This window comes from Drosophila sechellia, chromosome 3L (assembly GCF_004382195.2).
Source record: "Drosophila sechellia strain sech25 chromosome 3L, ASM438219v1, whole genome shotgun sequence".
Taxonomy (NCBI): Eukaryota; Metazoa; Arthropoda; class Insecta; order Diptera; family Drosophilidae; genus Drosophila; species Drosophila sechellia.
Window position 1 is genome coordinate 485,787 of NC_045951.1, and position 17,780 is coordinate 503,566.

Below are 17,780 nucleotides of genomic sequence, written 5' to 3' on the forward strand. Positions count from 1 at the left end.
AAGGGCCGGGAAATTAGTTCAACTAGAGGTTATATTATATATTAAAAAAAGAATTGTGAAACCTGGAGGGAGAGGGTTGGGAGGTCAGACCACCATTCCACCAACCCTTTGAGGGAAACAGGACCCGCACATATGCTGCATTCGAATTTCGAGCCACTTGAATCGAAATAGAAGGGTTTAAGGGTTTTCCAGGGGTGGGGGTAGGCAGCACTTGTGGCTGGCGAATAAATCTTCCGTTTCGATTTAAAGTGTAGCGGGATTCCGAGCAAGATTTATGGCCCCATTGTCGATCTGTTCGATTACAAGCCCATATAATCGAATCCCTTCCCCCAGAGCAAGCCCTTCGATATCCGCAGATGATGTGGCCCATAAATCCTGGCCAATGCCATCAATATTATGACTTGTCAAATTATGTTGTACTTGTGTCTCATCTTAAAGCATTTTGGTTTTCCATTTCCCGCCTTTTATTTTTGTGTGCCAACTTTGTTGCTTTCTTTGGCTTATTTAATCTCTGAAAGAGTTCCCCGGAGGGCAGTTCACGGCCTGGGCCAGTTGCAATGACCAATTAATGCTAATTTCAACAAGGTTGGCTCAACCCTTTGCAGTCATGAACCATTTAACATTTGAGTTCGCCGGCCGCTCCACCTTCTGATTTTCTGATATTCTCCCTTCGGATCCACTTCGCGTTTAATTAGCCAATCTCGACGCCTTTTTATGGGGACATCTTGGAGCTCCGGCAGCTGTCGTCATGCATTTTTGCATTCAAATTGCTTTTGCAAGACGTTGGAGGTTATATTTAGCGATGAAAATTATGTAAAAGAGTAATATGTATATATGTTATTTGCTATCTATACAAAATCCTTTTTCCATTATATAAATGAAGAGAAGGTAACATCCTTATCCCCATTTCCCCTCGATCCTTAGAGACAAAGCACCAAGTTTATTTACCCATCTTGCATGGCCACTGTCCAGTGGCCAATTGCAATTTTTGATTGATGGCAGTCAGTTCTAAGGGGAGTGAGCCGGGCGGAACTGCCCGATTATGTAAATCCCGCTGACCTCTGGGATGGACGACGGCAAGTGTGCAGAATTGCGAAATTATGGAAAATGGGAAACGGTCTTGCGACGTCATTTGTCATCATATTTGGGAATGGCGGGGAAACTATGGGATGGCCGAGTGGTCGGTGGTGGTTCGTCGAATAAGGGAAGCTGAATGTTAATGAAAACATGTGTCAGCAATAAAATGATAATCATGATTTACATCAGCAGCGTCTTCTTCGGGGGATTCGATGCCACAAGATGGGCAAAAGCCCAGGACGAGAAGAACGTGATCAATTCTACGCCTTCGCCTGCGAAATATTCATAATTCGCGTTTAATTGCACAGTGCTAAAGACATTAATGACAGTCCGGTCTTATTTACGACCAGAATTCCATCTTGCTCTTATTGAATTAACATCAAGCGATGACCTGGGGAAGGGAACTCCCAATGAAACCACTAATTTGTAGAGTTAGTCTCAAAATTAAATTATTATTTACACACTCCGTGCAATTATGTAAGGCACTGAAGGGGTTGCTGTCACTTTTTTGCAATTTATAATTTTTGATACATTTTCGAGTTCTTAATTCATACTAGCGTGATTGAGGGTTGTTTGAAAAGGGTTGTGAGTTGGGTGCTAATATGTGAACAAAAGCAGTTTTGCATAATTAAAAGAGGAAAGGGTGTGTTTTCAAGACGATGAAAACAAAATAACATTCGTTAGCCTTAGCCTCTTGATCGTGATTTAAATTATCATAAGTTTTGAAACGTACTGCTGTCCCTCTGTTTAGGAATATTTAAAGTATCAGTAATGAACAAAGAAAGCTGGCAATCCTTACAGCAACCTTAATCGAAAATGTACTCGATGCCATTTATCGCAGACACGCCTTCCTCTCCTTCTCCTAATTAACCTCCAATCACGAGAAAAATCCTTGGCAACGTCTGGGCCATAAAGTCGAGCTGGCTTCTTTATCAAAGTGTTTTGTTTGCACTTTTTAATTTACTGCAATTCGGATGCCAAATCAAACTCAGATAAGAAACGCATAAAATCCCCGAACAGCTCCCGGGATCCATGTGCTTCATTGTTCCATATGTGCGAGCTTAGCAACTGCCATAATTCAAAGGAAACTCTGGGTTCTTCAGGCTTTCCATTTTCCTCCCTCGCTGGCACTTTCATTTCCATTTCCATTTGCGAAACGGATTTATTTTTTAAAATGCCGCAGGGATCGATTATTACCGTTCAAATTCGCATAAAACGTGCGAGCTGCCGGAACGATTTTAAACCGAGAGGCTTGACAATGTTCCAGGGAATTGCCTGACATGGGGTTTGGTTCCCTGTTTGGGTGGCGGATAGGTAATAATTTAAGGAATTTGAAGTCAATCCAGAGACGCATTCAGTTCTTTGTGCGAATTCGCGATATGAATCTCAATAAAAATGCATTTAAAATGTTGACAATGGACTTTGACTACCCATTCCCATCCCGAAGTTCATTTTTGGCAATTGCTGGAGAATTGCGAGAAAGTTTCCATGCCGCACGCAATTTCCTCGTAACTTTTCTACAGCTGAGGCCAGCCAAGGAAATGGAAATGCCTGCTCATAAATTCCTAAGCGAGAGCGTTTCCCTTTCGAAAAATTATTCAAATGGTTAATTTGCAAACAAATTTGGGCAAGGGCCAGCATATGGCACGGAAAAGGGTAAGTAAAGTACAGATGGAAAGCCAAGATTTCACAGCCAAGATGACCCAAGTTGGCTTTTAACCCGATTCGATCTACAATCTCCCGGGTCCAGGGACCAAGTTGTTTTTGCACTTCCATTATACGTATGTACCTACATATCTAATCCGGACAACAAAAATAATAATCAAGTTGCATTGTGTGTGATATTGTGACATTTATGACGAGGCCAGCGCCAGGAGAAAGGAACCCTGCTGATCGGGAAAACAGGGACCTGATTGTTTCCTGCATCCAAAATACGGTTAGCCACCGTGGCAATTTCCAGAGAAAGGTCGAGAGAAAATAATGTCATAAATTCGATAGACTGTCACACAGTTGCACCTGCCAAAACATCTACCTGGGTCATCGGTTTCTGATTGGGAACGAATTATGCTGGCGACTGCAGTTCCAATTAGTCACATTACACGAGCGAAGACAAAAACAAGTTGTGCGCCATAAACGGTAGAAAGGAGTTGCCCGAGGGTTGGGGATTTTGACCAAGAAGGTTGTAAGAGAGGAGTTAATTGAGAGACAGCCAACCCAGAATGCCAAGCCAAACATAGGAACGATAAGAGGTAATCTGCACCAGATTGGAGATTTCCTTTATATTAAGAAGAACATTCAGCCAATTCTTGACCTGTAATGTTCCAGTTCCAGCGAGTTGCACAATTCTTAAAGATCTAAGCTCTTCTTCAACTCTTCTTTTTACAATCCATCATAATGATTGACATCGATTCGAAGCTGGAGCAAAACGATGCATCGCTAATTGAAGGCAATTAAAATGGAAGTCAAAATTTAAATTGCACGACCAGGCAGGGAGCTCTAGCATGGAGTCCGAGGAGCACGTGTCCATCCTCCGCTCGCCAGATTTAGAAGTCCGTCCCGCCGTAGAAGGCGTCGCCACGCTTGGAGCCATAAGTCGGGGAATATAAGGATGCCTGGGCGATCGTACGCGGAATTCAAGATCGGTTTATGGTAACGCGCTCAGACGTCGTGCAATTTGCAGCCCAATTTGGGTAAATTTCATTATGGCAAAATCAAATGCGGCCTATCTGCTCCCCCAAGAGGGGATTTCTTAGCGAAGTGAGTGAGTAGATTTAGCCCGAGATAAGCGTTTCCTCAATGTCCCATTTCCGCTGGGGTCTACCTGTCGAATTTCCCATGAATGAAGCCATCGCGGGAGGTGTTTTGAGGCCAGATGATGATATCTCATTGGATCACAGCACGCGCTTGGAATTCGAGAACGTTTCATTCACTTTTTAGTCCCGGCTACACACTCACAAATAATATCTATCTGTGTTTTTGGGATTCTTCTCTGAATCTCCTAATTCTATTCCATCTAAAATTCTGTTTCATTCAGGCGATGCTATCGAGCACTCCACTCGCTTGACGCAAACGTGATTGAAACTAATTTTTTTTTTTAAACTAATTTTTTGACTTTATGAATGAAACAAAAAATCATAAGGAAAACTACCGACACTTTAAATAGTTGGCTTGTTGAAAGGAGGAGAGTCGTTCTCTGAATGGGGCTCAACTTGCACGCACCCCCTCTGTTTATTTTCCCCAGACTCCGATTCCCATCCCCCGTTCAAGTCGTATGATTTATGGTTCCCAATAAATCGAGCTGCTTGTTCTTTTCTTACATGGCCCGGCTTTATTTCACGCTCTAATTTTTGATAAAAGCTGGTGGCAGATGGAGTAACAGGAGCCACATTAATTCCGCATAATTTTCCCATATTTTAGAGGTCCTGCCATAAAAGTTGTCAGCACAATTAGCAGTCCTGCGAAGAGATGAAGAATTACAACTACCTTAAGACAATTGTTTTAAGGCATTCCCCGAAGACCCAGCCACTTGAAGTGCCACAAACTTAATTTGTGCTCATCACGGCAGGTTGATTTTCGAAAGGGTTCCGCTAGACATGTCCTGGCATATTATTAGCTCGAAGACCATAACTCATCCTGGCCCTCGGGCAGAAGGAGGTCATTTGTTAGGACGCTTCCCTGAGTTCCATGACGAAAGTGTCGCATTTTTGACCCCAGTGACATATGTGGAAGAGGGTGGGGGTCGGGGTTGGGCCCACATACGACCACTTCTCGGGGATGCCGCTTGACAAATGATGCCTCTTCGTCTGTGATTTATCAAAAAGTCCAAATTATAAAAATATTTTCGCTCAGCCACCATCTAATATCTGTTCTATGGAGGATTAATGGTGGGTATTTGCGAAGGGAATTTCCTCGAAGTCGGTTCGTTGCACTTGTTCGTTTCGGGGGCGGGGTCCGGTGGGCATGGTCGGCCAGCTGATTGCGTCGGCAACGGTACCTTCCAGTTCCACATCCAGTTCGCCTTGGCCTTTGGCCGGTTTGCCTTGGCCGCGTATCGATTTTCGCCAGACGCTGCAAACGTGACACGAATCGGCAATTGATAAAGCAACCTGCGAGAAGAAATCCTTTTAAAGAGCCCTCTTGCACTGAGATATCGAACAGTAAGACGATTGGGAACAGGCTCTTAGAACCCACAGGAATCAGCCCAAAACTGTATGAAAGTAAGTTTGAACTTATGAATGCCAACAATATACGGGCAGTACACTTATTTTTCATTACGGCTTCCCTCAAAGTTCAGTGTCAATGAAATTAGTTAATACCAATAATGATTGGCCGGGGAATCCTGGGCATCGGCTGAGTCTTTCCTGGGGTCTGCGGCATTTCTGCGCCCAAAGTGTGACTTCGCGGCTTGTTGGGCTTAAGTGCGGACATGCCGCGAACATTTATCTTAATTGCCATTCAATCGAGGACACCAACGACAGCGGCAAATTCAATTTGCATACACGCGATGTCCAACGGGCCCTGTATCTGAGCTGCTATCTCCTGGAGTCTCTTCATGGGCTTCCTCCTCCGGATTTTGCAGCTCCAGTTTCTCCAGTCTTGCAATCACCGATGCTCACTGTTTGTGCAACTAATTAACATTTTTAATGGGCAATCCTTGTAGGCACTGCCGACTCGCCTCCAAATCGAGGCAAAATGAAATGGATCCGTGTTTTGACGGTGGATGGATTTGATTTACACAGCAATTAACCGCAGGGGAGGGAAGGTGGAGATTTGAAATTGCGATGGATGAGAAATCGGAGTGGGCTGGGTGGACTGATGGAGATAAATGTGCAATGGATAGACCATGTATAGATCATTCTAAAATGCTGCAATTTTAATCTTTCGATACTAAGTGCTACCATTGGTTATTATTCTTCATAGATAAACAGTAGTAGTGGTAGTAACACCACTTTAAGTAACTTATCGCAGCATCTCTTATCCCCCTTATCATCTCTGTGGGCCATGCTTTCCGAATCCTTTTGCAGGATATGCCATAAGCTCCTGCCACCACGCTTAAACGCCTTCGCTTTCAATTCCAAAATGTCCCTGGCAATAGGCCATCATTAGTGTTTATCCTGAAGGGCAACTCTTTTGGTGTATGTCATCGGAAATTACTATAGTTCCAGCTCCACCCTTTCCCACTGCTAACACGCCTCATGATTGCCGCTGCACGCGTTCGCTAATAAACCCAGACTGCCGGGATAATACCAATCCAGCCTTAACCCTAAGCAACCCCAAACCCCAGCTATAAAGCCCAAGATGAAGAGCCGTCGTATCGCGCTGTGTCATCGCTCAAATAAATGTGAAAATGCTAATTTAACCCTTTTTATTATTCATAGTCTTACACTTGGCCGCATCGGCGATGGAGATGAACTAAAACCAGAGCAGAACCAGCAGATAGAGCCTCCATCCGCTCTCGGCTGAGTGATAAATTCTTTGATTTGCATGTCTGGGGAGAGTCCTTGCGTTTCACTCCTTGGGGATCGTCTTGGGGATTCGTCTCGAGACGTTATTAAGACATTTGTCAACTTTATGTCGAGGACACTTAGTTAAGTTATTAAAACACATTCCCCTCTGGATATCCCACTAACCTGGATAGCTGGAGGAGGTTTCTTTCTTTTCTCATATACTCGAATGTACATACTTCCTGTAAAGTCCCTCACATTTGTGACACGTGTCTGGCTCACGGCGATTTCCCTTCTCTATATAATTTGGGGCGATTTTGGGCAAAATTCTAAGCGAATCAAATGAAGGCGACGCGTGTGGGTGTCAATCAATTGGGAATCTATTGTGAATAATTTACTCATGACGTTTTGTGGCATTTTTATTGAATTTGTCAAGGAAGCAAACACAAAACCCAAGGCGGACTCTCCGTCGTTTTGACTTATTTTCTGCGGCCAATTATATTTGCTGTCCTCACTCCCTGCACGCGTTGAACATGCACAAAAATCTGAAAAATTTGATTTAATTTATCGAATGACTTTTCGGCTCGATATCCATCTGCCCTCTAAGAAGGCACTGCTCCTGGATAGCGCGGATACTTGCGGGCTCAGTCAGAAATCTTCTTCAAGGTCCAGACATCTGCGGGCGACAAAAAACACCAAAGAGACTGAAATACATTTCGGTTTTTTTTAAAAGCTTTTTCGGCTACCTCGAGTACAAGAAATTCCGCACATATTTTGCAATTTGAGAAAGCGAGACAAAAACAATGGGAGGAAGAATCCCCAGGCAAAATGCATAAGCGCACTGAGAGAAATTCTGTATTATTCTTAACATAGCTTATGAAAATATCGTAAGCCATTGTGATGCACCCTATGCAACATAGTTCAAAAAGCTGAAATATAACCAATCCCACTGAGGCTGGAGTGACTACATAGTTTTCCCAGTGTACACATCATTACCAAACCAAAGTTTTCTCATCATACCTGAGCTTCTGCGGAGGATTCCCTGTTCTTGCGCCCACTCCACGGACTCATTATCTGCGATAATAACCAAACTTAACCCTAATAAAGTACAAATGGGACCAATTCGAATTCATTTGGCGCACATGCAGAGTTCCAGGATCTCGGGACTTGCGAGTCCGGGGCCAAATGCAAATTATACATGAGAGTGCTAGATAAAAGCCCTGAGAAATAACCCACAAGCCGCCGCACTGTGAGCCATAAAATATGTCATATTTTAACAAAATGTTGCAGCCCAATTACAATAAAGCCATTCGGCATGGCCCTTCCTCACCGGGATTCTCATATGGGACAGATAACGACGGCGGCGTAATGAGTCCTTCGCAAAGGAGCTGTGTCGTACTTAGCCTGCAAATGGAACAATTCCAAAACCTGGCTGCCATTATCTATTAGTCCATAAATGCAGATAGCGAAAGGTTGGCAAATGGACTGGGGAAATGACAGAATGAGTTGAATAATTTTGAGACTAACTTTTGCGTCAAGGAATTTGGGTGGGATTTAAGGAAGCACCTCGTTTAGACAAGGAAACTAAATTAAGGTGAACATAGTTGTATGCAAGGACGGGTTCTTTATGGTTCCTTAATATAATAGTTGCCGCACAAATGAATACTTTAAATTCGCTATGTGTCTATGAATACAAATCGATGCACCATGCTTGCCACTCCCCCAATCCCCGAAACTATGCAATTAGTTCCACGCCCTCTGTGATGGTAATTCGGTTTTCCTCGGGGAATCCCCTCTTCGTCGCTCTGGACACAATTGCAGTGCAATTCCGGGGCTAATCAGGCCATTTCCATTTGGTTTTTATTGCTAATGAGAGAACACGTCATAAAATAGCCCAGTCGGGGCTGGCTGACCAGCGCAAATCTCTCAATTAGCTTATACGAATTAGTTTACCGCCCGTCTGGGAATTGGGAGTCCCCCAAAGTCCCCGCCCACTGGCAGAATCTTGGGGGACTCCCCAACCAAAGCAATGTTCATTTGACTTGTATGCAAAGTGTCGGACTAATTAATTGAAATCGATAAGTAATCCAAACAAACAGAAGCAAATCAAAATGAAAAGAAACAGGGTGAGTGGGAAACAATAAAAAAGTTCAATTACCATAAAAAAGAGATTTGTTTTCGGTTTACACCTCTGCTGCGGCGGAAGATTAATGAGATTTCCCAGCTCGAGCCAATAAAAGTTTGCACGAATTCCAAGGAGAGTTGCAGGTGTCAAAGTTTAAATGGTTCCAGGAGTGTTTAATTGCGGAGGTGGAAGCTGCGCCCTGCTGCCTATAATTAATATGCTAATAAAATGCCGAATGACAGTTACACAAGGACTTTGACAGCCTTCCTGGCAGCGGATCCCGGCTGACTGCTCTTCATAAACTTTGCGGAATGTGCTCCGGCATTCCTGGCCACATATTGAAGTTGGCTGTAAATCATGATTATCTTTTTATTGCTGACATTTGCGGGGTCTCTATATGAACTCCGCTTTCCACCCTCCTCGAAGGAAGGAAGAAGGAATGTCCTCGAAATGGAAAGAGGACGAAGCCTAACGAGATTTGAAACGGTTTTGGGCTTTACTCTAATGGATGCCCTCTGACTTTCGCACTAATGTCCCTGGGTCTAAGTACAATTCACTTGGCCAAACGATTGGCGTTGCAATGACCGGGCTTAAGGTGGAGATTCGCCGCCAAAGGACATTCCAATCGAATGCTATTCGATGATAAAAATCGTGCCAAGCGATAATCCACTAAAACATTTACACTTCCCGAAGAGCAGAGTCCTGCGATGTCCTGCCGGGCAAACTGCCAACTCTCGACCCAGACGAGATTATCGCAGAAGACCTCCAGGTTCCTGAGCATGGCAAAGACGGTGTCCTGTCGTTAGTCAGGCTCAAACAGCTATTCCAGGACAATGCAACATTACAATAATGTGCACTTTTATGGACAGTTAACGGCTGCAGCTGCCATAAACGCATTATCCTCGTGTGAGGCATCCCGAAAATTTCCCCCAGAAGGTGTGAAGAAATTGGATGACATTTGGAGTTCAGTCATGAGCGAAAAAATGGGCAAATAAGTGGTATGCGAGAAATCGATGACGAAGGATCAGTGCCAATCTGATTATTTGGATGGCAAAGGAATTTGAGCTTGTATAGGTATATAGATATCCTTAATAAGAAATGAATGGGAATTTCTAATAGGAATACGTTCTCATACAAAAATATACTATTAACTGAATAATTTGTATGAAAATACTTGTAGCGAGTTCAAGTACCTAAGACATTTTAAAGGTTTGGCTTTTCGAACTTTTGTTCCTTCCAAATAACTCCACAAGTTGACTTTCGCCTTAACAACCAAAGGCCATAAAAGGTAATCTCACATCTAAATGGCCCTAACTCAGTGGCAGACCACAAATCTCTGGCCAGGAAGCAACAGTTAAGCCGGACCCTGGATCCAGACCATAAATAAAGGACTCGCACCCACCGAAGAGCGAACCTCCCCGGGTAACCATCTAAATTAATTATTTATAGTCGAGCGCAATTGGGTCTGAATAATAAAACGATTTGCAGGTCCAAAACTAAACATGATTCATAGCCAGCAGTTGAACAAATTATGGCCAAGAAGATATAGGTTTTAAATTATGACCACTGCAGGGTTAATGGAGCTTTAAACTTCATCGGATTCCCGGCCAAGATCTTGTGCACTCCACTTGGCTAAGACAACAAAAGGTAATCAACTCAAGGGAAACGAGAAAGTTCAAGGAGAAGGAGGAGGAGGTGGTGCACATCTAAATCTAATTTTAAGAGCCACCGCCCCTGGCCAATTATATTAATACAGTTACTCGAATTTATGTCTCAGCTTTCGAGTGCAGGGCAGGAAATCCAGGACAGCGTTTGGGGTGGCGGGAAAGTGTCTCAAAATTGAATTTGCATAATTTTAAAAGCTCAACTGCGGCTTCCAAGTGGCATATTGACAGCCGGCGGGGGACGAATGGAAATGATGTTTTTGATTTTGATTATGCAAATTTAAGTGTCGGAACAATGTTTGCCCATCGGAGCTGAAACTCAATGGGATTTCCGTTTCGCCGCCAACTGGAAAGAGAAAGTACGTCATTCCTTCTCTTAATTACTGAATAAACCGAGTGAAAGTGCAAAGACGATTAAAGAACTAGCCACTTTTCTCAGATATAAACATTTCTCTATATCCCCTCTCTCCAGCAGATTTAACAGGACAAGATTTATGGAATGTCCCTTTATTTATTTTATGTGAAGGCATTATGCCAGCCAAAAAGGGTTTCAGGGGTCCCACTCATAAATCTTTCATAAAAGAAATCAAAATTTGTCATATGAAAAAGTTTGCGAAAGAAGAGCAAGGGATTTAAAAAGTGGCATTTTTTCTAAGTTTTGGCAACGCTCACATCCTCTTCATCCTGAATTTTCAGTAACCCCCCATCCATCCGCAAGTTGGAAGTTCGTTAGCAAAGTCCACAATCAGCCCACAAATTTGCTGCATTAGTGCGAAATTAAATTATTGTTTACATGCACGTAATTATGTTTTGAGAGCACTACCCCTATAGGAATAGAACCCCTATGCGATGAGAGCAACCCTTGACAATAAAACGCAGACCCCTGCTGCCTTGACTTGTTCCACCCTTTTTTTGTTGCGGCTGAAAATTCGATTTTAAAATGCTGTAACAACAGGGAAAAGGACAATTGGAAGCGGCTCGGGGCGTCCTGACTTTCACAGCTCGATTAAATGAGGGGAGGATGGTGTAGGATTATTCGGCATTTGCATATGGTCAGCCAGAGGTCAATTTCGAATTTAATCGTATTCAATTTCGAGTGGATTTCTTTTTAATCCCCCCTGAAAGTGAAGAGTCAGAGGTGAGAGCGAAAGGTAAACATCTCGCAGATAACACCAGCTTTGAGCTGGGATTAAAGTTGGGGTTGCAAGTGTCCTTGTGGCAGGAGAATGCCGCTGGGATCGATTATTGGCATTCAAATTCGGATGGAACGTGTCTGAGGATTCTTTGCAAAAATCTGTCAATGCCTCTTCCAATTCCCTTAACCCCAAAATATTTCCAGCTGTCCCCAGAAGCTGGTTAATAATTCACGGAATTTGTATTGAATGGGTTTAGCCTTTTGCCAGCTTTTTTCACAACAAGAATAAGACAGCCATTAAGTTAAATGTGTTTTTTAAATCATGGAAATTTCCAAGATTAGGACTGGAGAACATTTTGCGCTTTCATTACGAAATATTTTGCGCAATGGATGTTGTAAAGCTGTTAATGAAGTCATTTGTATGACATAGCATGAGTTATTATGTAATGCGTAGGATTACAAAGAGTTGATGTCCTTCAGAGCTGAATATTAAGAAGGAGTTTCCCAATAAAAATGTCGCCAGCAGTCTGGCACATAAACTAATCCTGCGTAAATTTTTTAGATCTCGGAGTATGTTTAAAGTTACAAAAACTCTGCTTCTGCCAACTGTCTGTTTTGGGCGTCGTTGGGGGCGTGGTCAGGGTTAGCGAATCGAAAACATCAATGCCAAAAGCAAGGAAAGTGAATTTCAATTGAAACGCATTCAATTGAACCAAATTTCGGCATCTTCCGAGCCAATTTTCCCCGATAGTTTATCCATCACAATCAGCAGCAAAGGAAAAAGGAAAAATGGCTTAATAGCCGGGGAAAATCGGGTAAAATCTCTTCTGCTTGGCTGGAGGCCAAAATAAGAGGAAGCCAAAGGGAAAAAGAGGAAGCACAAACAGGACAAACAGGAAGTTCATTAGGTTCGCTGCATTTCTCTTATTAAATCCAGATTTTGGCACTAGTAAGGGGTCAGGGAAATTAAAGCGGAGAAAGCAATGAAAGCCAAATGATGAATAATACATGAACAAGTTCATCTCAACGCCTGCGGTTCGCTCTCGAGGATTAAATGATTATCTGGGGCATTTAATCAACCGGACTTGACCAGCCAAAAAGGAGTGGTGAAATCGTCTGCGATGAGCAATTATCCCTGGCAAGTTAAGGTTGAGGTTGAGGTTGGGTTGGGGTGTATATATCTCTGAATGCATTGAAGAATACGACTTTTAGTCATAGGTTTCCCTAATTAAGACACTAGTTCTTCCAAAGGATATATACCAAGTAATTAAAACGACTTTATTTTTATTTGCCTAGCTTTCCTTGATTTCTCCATGCGCTTTCCTTTGAGCGTGTTTGGCCAATATATCAGCCCAAAAATTGAGCCAAAAGTAAGGTGTGAGGAGCATGGGCGGGAGGACACTCCACTGACCATGTCCTCCCCGAAACCATGTGTGTGTAACCGGATCCCCATAGATATTCCCCACTCTGCTCCCCGACATCAGCATACGTAATCCAATGAAACGAATGCTTTATTGGCTTAATGGAGCTGACGAGGATGCGGCACTGCTCCCTCTCTCTGGAGAATTCGAAAGTGTATCGAAATAAAAAAGGACAATTTAATTTAATTTGACCGCAGGACACACACATGAGGATACAGCAGGATATGCAGAAAAGGTTATGCGGCATTGCGGCCATAATTCACACTTGTGACCACGAAGGGAAATGCGCAGGGAGATGGATTCGCTGCCGAATGGGAATCCTTAATTTATGGCCACTAATTGCATTGATGATAAATTTAATTTCGAATTAAGCCGAAGTTATGCGTACGTGCGGGGGAATTGCGTAATGAGGGGAGTTGTTACCACAAGGCAGGGTTGGAATTTGGAGGGCTTATAATCCGACAGGCAAGAGCTCAGGGTTCCAAAAACTAGATTTTGACTTACACACATCTCCAATAGAATTTGAATTTGACATTCGGAATGTGTGGAAAGGGGTCCCCTTGACAGAAACATCTTGTTCAGCTGTCAGCTGGTTATGCAAAAGTTGAGAGTTATGAAAACCTGTTGACACGGCCAATTGGGAGTGTCAAAAATGAGGACTGGGATGTCGCAAGCACAAGCTAAGTTAAGAGGTATCACATGAAACCGATTAATGATTTATCTTTAGAACAAGTTTTCTGTACAATGAGATATTTCTTTTCGATTACATGCTTTTGCTGCTGCTCCATAAAATACATTAATCATTGTTAGGCAATAAATTGCTTTCACATGCTGATTTTTATTGTTCGCAAAGGTCTGAAAGTCGAGCAAATATTATCTTACACACATGAGGAGCAACTTTGCAGTTTGTTTTATTGGATTTGTCCAGCAATTGTGTCCTGGCAGAGGGAGTCCTTCGGAAAACAGGATACTCAAACTCCACCCCAAAGTCGAACAGTTGAAAGGAATGTCCATCAAAGAGACTTCCTGCAAGACGCATAAATTATCCTTTTCCTTAACTTTTTTCCCGCTTTTCGCCCGGCCAAGGGAAAGTGCGAAAATTTGTTGCCAGACAAGTGCAAAGTAATGATATGCAATCCAATTTAGCGCCGGATGCCATCCCAGCTCGGGACACAGATCAGGACACTGGCCAGGACGCGCGTCCAGGAACTTGCACATTCATCACTTTCCTGATGGACTCGAGTCCTTCCCAGGCATAGCGGAAGAGCAATAGGGGTGAGGGACCAGGGCGTGTTGGGAGCTCACCAAGTGTCAATTTGCAAGGCATTAAGGGAGGTAAGGGAGTTTTGGGGAAAAACTAGAATTTATTTAGGTAAACAAAAACACTACAACATGGACTCTTGCTTTTCCCAACTACAGCTTTCTGGACAATAAATTAAAATAGTTCATATGGTCTTTAAAAGTCTAAGATATTGTATGCTACCTAGAACATGACAAGCTCTTTTCCCTTTGTTTCAAATATACTTATACTTAATCAGACGCATGGAGCGCTTAAACCAAAGGATAATTACACATGTGGCAGACCTCAAGAGTGCTGTAAATGTTTTCACGCCAGATTTTGTGGCTCTTTATCCGCAACCAAATGGGTTAATTACAACACCCACATCCTCGGAACATCCTTTTTGTATTGCAGTGAGTGCCGCGCCCTAATGAGCTTATTCCAATTTAGCCTAGAATCTGTCATATTTTATCACTCGGAGAGCACTTATCCATATCTCAATTTGCATTTAAAAAAATTCAAAAAAGATACGGAGTTTTTGTTATGAAAACCAATTAATAAGATACAATGCCTACCGATCATTGAATTTTTCATATCGTGAAAAGGATCTAATTGAGAGTTCCCTCTATTTCCAGCAAAGGTTTATATATTTCTAGAAAAAGAAATAATGTTCAGTCTATAAAACAAAATTAAATAAGCCACCTGTGCGGCACTTTAAAAAATTCGACGGAAAAAGGAAATTTGCATAGAAAAATCATAAAAATTTCTGGGTTTAATTGTTTTATCCTTTTACAAACTGCGTGTCGAATTTCATTCATTGAAAATGGGGATGAGCAAAAGAAGCAAAAGAGTTGAAGATTTATAAACATCAGGAAACATACATTCAGGTCGGAATAAATAAAATGAATTACCTAATCGTAGCTTAAAAATTTGTAAGCATTTGATTAACTTTTAAATCACATTTTTTATAGTGATACGTTACGAATGTTCCTAGTTTCTGGCATAGGAAATGATTGTTCTGAAACTCAAGTCTTCAAGAATTGAGACACAATCCACTAGAGCTACTCCCCTGAACTTCGCTTTCAGCAGAAAAGTGAGGGAACACAGAGGAAGAGTGCTGAGTGTGGCAAAGTATTTGTCCTGGCCTCGAGGGAAATGCAATGGTCAGCAAGAGAGCAAGGACACGGGACAGGACTCGAGTCCTCGCGATGTCAGCTCTGAGGTCCAAGGTCCATTGAGGCAGCCGCAATGTTTACGCTGCGGTTCAGCTGATGACGACTCCTTGTCCTCCATGGATTGTGTGGAAAGTGGGTAGGGAGGTCATTGGGCTGTCAGTTTTAATAGAGGCCGGACACTTTGATGGCGTTGACACGGCATGTCCCTCGAAGTCCTGACTTCTCCTCGAATTCGGCTTCGAACATGTGTGTGGGCTCAGACTTGGACGAATCGAATGCCCCGGGGAGCAGTTTCTAATGAAGGACAACAAAGTGGGAGGATTTCCATCAGATGGCAGAGCCTGCTCATTTGGCCGAAATTTTGACGCTTTATGAGCGGTCCCTTTAGTGCTGAGTGTGCGCAAAAATGTAATTGAGTGAATGCGAATACGTAATCGGAGCAGGAGGAGAACGAGGAGAGGGAGGGGGAGGGCCTTTCCAGTGGGTTCAGAAGGTCAGCTGGCCATAAAATGTTTATCTTCCATTAGCAGCCAAGATGCTCACACGCCAGCAAGTCAGAGAAAACAAAATAACACTCGTGATGACTCCCGCCCCACCGAAACGGAGAAGTGGAGATGTCAGCCAACGTAGACTCCCCAATAAAACCCATCGGGCAGACATATGACAGCATTATGAGCTGCTGGGGAAAACCTTTTTTCAAATATCTCAGGCTCATATCTGCTCCTTCTTATTTTTGCTTAATTCGCGTGACTCGCGTGTCTGCCTGCATTTACTTTTTTCCCTCCTTTTTTCGGCATTGTCTTCGGTCACGAATGCAAATTTCTGGTGGGGGACGTTCGGTTCGATTCGATCTGCGGTTGGGAAATATTAAATCTCATGTTACGAGCATCAAATATTTGTAATTTCCTCGGGGCAGGGCGCCTCCACGCCGAGGTCACATTTCGATGACAACTTATTTAACTTGAAAGAGAAGGGGAAATGCGGAAGGAAAAGGGAGGGACAGGTATCCATGACTTGGCCCCTCCGGCGAAAAGTTTCTGGGCTAAAAGTTTGCCCAGCTTAAAATTCTAATTAGCAAGGTGTTTTAGGTAGCTATTTGGCGCCAAGTGGGTGCAGGCCAACAGGAAACCAAAGTTTACAGCTACTTGGCACGTAGTGCTACCAAGCTCACACTTTTCAAAATGAGCTTATAGCTGAGAATCTGTGCGAATAAAGTGTACAAAAATTAAAGATTATTAAAACAGGATTTTGTTATTTGTTGTAGGAATTGGTCTGATTTGATGGCTGTCACAAGATCTTATCATCTTCTCTTTCTCCTCAGATTCTTATAACCCAAATCTCGCAAACTAAGAGCCCTTCATTTGGGAACCCATCATTATCTTTTTGGTGGACCTCATCAGTATGCCTGGCCAGATGTTTGGCAAATGTCCTGGAAACTCCCGATGAATTCACTCAGTTGACATTTGGGATTCCAATTGATTTCGCACTGAGCCTTCCACTCTTTGTCTCAGATGTTTGCTTTGCTGATTTGCAAAACGAAGGAAAGAAAACACGGAAAATTCGCATTCGCCTGGCAAATGAAAATCCTTGTGGCAAAAATATTCAAATGTGCAATATTGACACTTGATTTGCATTTATAATGGCTACGTGATTTTCGTATTGGTTCCGGTAGAGGATTAGATAAGTTTGCGGTTCCTTTCAAGCCCGCCGAGGTTACGCTCTGGCTGTTACGGATCTTTGGCCATATTTTTGCCGTATCTCGGGAATCTCTCCTGCCGAATGTGTTAATTTCCCTACCCCGCTGGTGACCTGTTTTCGTCCTTTCGATTCCGGCATATTGCGCATAAAAAATTGAACAACTTGGCCTCGGGTTGTTTTCACCATAAAATAATCTTTTAAGCCGAAAACAAATTACAAATAAGAGGAACGACAACAAAAGCGAGAGCTTCGAGAAATGCCCTCTATATAATGTGTTCCATTTTTTCATCGGCTGTTGTTTTGCATATTTTCCTGTGCTGTGTTCCCCCTGTGTTCTCTAACAAATTATAATGTATTGGAAATTGACAGAATTATGTAATGAATAGAAAATTATGCAAATTACAGCGCAGTTACATTTAATGGCACGACCTTTTCTTGGCCTCTTTCGGGTCAGGATGCCGAACAAAAATCGAATTTTATTGGCAGCCCAGAAGAAGGTGAATCCTCCTCAAGCAGGTCGAAGGTGGAGAAGAGCCCTTCTAAGGGTTAATGCTATTTCAGAAATTCAGAGTACAGAGGGAACGCTTTTCTTAAAGCTGGCGATGGAAAAGAAACTTTTAAAGACCCAATATATCTCGAAGTATACAGGAAGGTGTACAAGTTTTATATAAATCATTTTCCAAATAAAAACATCACCAGATTCAGATTCTTTTAAATCTCTTCTTCCTCAGGAAGATGATGAAATGCCTAGTTCATTAAAAG

The 17,780-nt window shown here is 42.7% G+C and overlaps 1 long non-coding RNA gene across 2 annotated transcripts in view; it reads left to right on the top strand.

Moving 5' to 3' along the window:
• Window positions 1–17,780, top strand: part of LOC116800947 — a 97,403-nt gene that overhangs the window by 78,604 nt on the left and 1,019 nt on the right. The gene's annotated exons all lie outside the window — the stretch shown is intronic.